The sequence below is a fragment of the Hipposideros armiger genome, unplaced genomic scaffold (assembly GCF_001890085.2).
Source record: "Hipposideros armiger isolate ML-2016 unplaced genomic scaffold, ASM189008v1 scaffold_304, whole genome shotgun sequence".
NCBI classification, from domain to species: Eukaryota; Metazoa; Chordata; class Mammalia; order Chiroptera; family Hipposideridae; genus Hipposideros; species Hipposideros armiger.
In genome coordinates, this window is record NW_017731654.1 from 1,033,283 (window position 1) to 1,035,101 (window position 1,819).

Below are 1,819 nucleotides of genomic sequence, written 5' to 3' on the forward strand. Positions count from 1 at the left end.
GTTGTTCATTCATTCTCATTGCTGTGTAGTATAATATTGTATAAGTATACCAAAATTTGTATTTCTTTACTGTTTATTGATATTTGGGTTGTTCCCAGTTTGGAGTTATCATGAGAATGCTATGAAGATTCCCACATGTATCTTTTGGTGAACACATGCATGCATTTTTATGACTCATTAGAATTGCTGTTCCATAGGGTAGTGTTCAGTTTTAGTAGATACTGCCAAAGAGATGAATCCAGAAATGTTTTCATAAAAACTGAACAACTGTCAACTGTAAACTGAGTATTGAGCCTATTCAGCAGATAAAAGAATCTAAAAACTTCCCAGGACAAAGCAAAGGAGAGAACAAAAAGGGAAACACATGAGAAGGCAGCCAGACAGAGGCCTACAACAACAGAAAAACTAAAGTTTCCCCACCTTATCTGCACACAGCTCTGATTTTACTGTGAAAACGGCCTTCCTCAAGCCTAAAATCTGCCCCACACAGACATCTGAGCGCCTGCCCTTAAAGGCGTAAGGATCTCTGCAGCCCTTCAAACATGCAAGAATGGAACCTAGTCAGATCTTGACCAGGCTGAGCACCCCAGGCCACCCAGCCTCCTCGACAACATGGAGTCTCCCCATTTCTTCCTAGTCCAGACTCTCCTATAGCTTCTCCCAAATTTGTCTGAGTGTGGGGCTCAAAATTTAACCCAAGACTCGATAAGTTTGAGTAGCCTCCAGAGAAATCAAAATTAGGGCTAAATTAGGTCGAAATTAGACCTAATCCCAACGGGCACAAGGCTTTGAGTAGGGCTGAGGGCTGCAGTTAAGGGTTGATGGGGTGGGGCCAAGGGTGTACTTACTTCAGTGTCACGAAGAACAACTACACCAACTCAGGATAGGAGCCTCCTAACCCCAACTAGAGCTCCGGACTCTTGTGGAAGAGCGAGGTAAACTGCACAGTCTCCATGGCAACCTGGGCAAAGGGGGCGGGGTCAGCCGCAACGCAGCCGCCGGAAGGCTCTGCGCAGGCGCGAATTCTGCGGTCCCCTTCGCTGGACACAGGGGTGTGGCCTAGGAGAGGTTGCCCAGATGCTCAGCCATCTCAACCTATCACAAAGACGCGGACACCTATCAGGATACAGCGACCAAAAGCCCAAGCGTCTAGCCCTGGTCCGTCCGCGCGCTGGGTCTCCTCCGGCCACGCTGCTCCCTCCCACTGGGTCTCAAACTCCCCAGGTATACAGTGGGGTTAGGTTCAGGCCCTCTCAGCCGCAGGCTGGCCCGGACTATTAAACCACTGACCCGGTGCTGCAGGGAGGAGATGCGAGAGATTCCTGAGGTTGTCGCGGCAGGGAGTGGGGAAAGGAGGAAGAGGTGAGAGCATTCGCCTAGACCCAGGGCCCAAACCTGGCCCCTTAGGCGTTCAGCCGTCTCCAACTCCGGGCGGTGGCCGGACCCAGAGCTAGGAGTCAGAAGTAGTTTCTCCACCGATAAAATGAGCGGATTGTAGCTCTCAAACTATGAGTACAGTGCTCAGATTATATTCTTTATGTTTGTAGTACCGGTAAAGCATTGATGTGTAGAGAATAAAGGAAATACACAGTGGAGGTAAATGCTATTGGAAGCGCTGACCTGGATCCCCGTCCACATAGAAAGTGGGTATTCAACCCTCCCGCGTATAGGGTAGTCCACTTCAACACTTACACCAGCCAATCGAAGGCAGCCTCTCTCTGAGGTCTACCAATCAGAAGAGGTTTCGACTCGTGACGCCCGCCCCCTACGTATCGCGAATAGTTGGGAAACTCCTGGAGAAACGCAAAGCCTCATGAAT

General features: G+C 49.7%; 1 protein-coding gene across 1 annotated transcript in view; it reads right to left on the reverse strand.

Annotated features, from left to right (window-relative positions):
• TEKT1 (tektin 1) overlaps positions 1-1,500 on the reverse strand; it is a 22,103-nt gene extending 20,603 nt beyond the window's left edge. Inside the window, exon 1 of the mRNA XM_019659813.1 lies at positions 849-1,500. The gene's annotated coding sequence lies outside the window, so the exon portion shown is untranslated. The remainder of the gene's footprint in view (positions 1-848) is intronic.
• Between the last annotated feature and the right edge of the window lie 319 nt (positions 1,501-1,819).